We start from the raw sequence: 1,056 nt of genomic DNA on the forward strand, positions 1-1,056 counted from the left end.
TTTTTTTTTTTTTTTTTTTTTTTTTTTTTGAGAGGGAGTCTGGAGTGCAGTGGCTCATCTCAGCTCACTGCAAGCTCCGCCTGCCGGGTTCACGCCGTTCTCCTACCTCAGCCTCCCGAGTAGCTGGGGCTACAGGCGCCTGCCACCACCCCCGGCTAATATTTGTATTTTTTAGTAGAGGCGGGACTTCACCGCGTTAGCCAGGATGTTCTTGATCCCCTGACCTCGTGATCCACCCACCTAGGCTTCCCAAAGTGCTGGGATTACAGGCGTGAGCCACCGTGCCCGGCCTCAAGTCTTAGTCTTAAGAATTTCTGGATTTCCTTTTTGGAAGAGGTCAGGATCTTTCCAAGACCTGGGTCCTTGAATATTCTTCAAGCCATGAAAAATAGAGTCCTTTATTTTCTCATATTCTAACTCTAAAGATACTTTATTCGCTTTAAGGTTTTTTTCCAACTCGGGATCAGTTTTAATCTTCACAGCATCGTATTACATTTGTGAAAACTCACAAAGACCAAAGGAACCTCCAACAATTAGCAACAACATGGGGACTCTGTAGCAGAGTCTTGTTCCTACACAAAGCACACATTACCACAGGTGCAAACATGACTGAACTCTTCCATTTGCTTAGCACTCCAAGCAGGCCCAGTGCTGACTCCCAAATCTCAGCAACCCAAGCTCTCCAGAGGAGTACATCCTTGACTCACCTTCTTTCCTTGGTTGTTTGGCGTTTGGTCCTTACTGATAGGTTTCCAAGCATTTTTATTTATTTATTTATTTTATACATTTGTTGGTCATTTGTATATCTTCTTTTGAGAATTGTCTATTCATGTCCTTCACCCACATTTTCAGGGGATTTTTTTTTTTCTTGCTAATTTGTTCAAGTTCCTTGTAGATTCTGGATATTAGTTATTTTGTTGAATGCATTGTTTGTGAAGATTTTCTCCTATTCTGTGGGTTATCTCTCTTTACTCTGTTGATTTTTTCTTTTGTTGTGCAGAAGTTTTTAGTTTAATTAAGTCCCATTTATGGATTATTTATTTATTTATTTATTTA

The 1,056-nt window shown here is 40.5% G+C and overlaps 1 pseudogene; it reads right to left on the reverse strand.

Annotated features, from left to right (window-relative positions):
- Positions 1–291: 291 nt before the first annotated feature.
- Positions 292–607, reverse strand: LOC108530047 (cytochrome c oxidase assembly protein COX16 homolog, mitochondrial pseudogene; annotated as a pseudogene).
- Between the last annotated feature and the right edge of the window lie 449 nt (positions 608–1,056).

Source organism: Rhinopithecus bieti, unplaced genomic scaffold, assembly GCF_001698545.2.
Source record: "Rhinopithecus bieti isolate Rb0 unplaced genomic scaffold, ASM169854v2 scaffold_7895, whole genome shotgun sequence".
Lineage (NCBI taxonomy): Eukaryota > Metazoa > Chordata > Mammalia > Primates > Cercopithecidae > Rhinopithecus > Rhinopithecus bieti.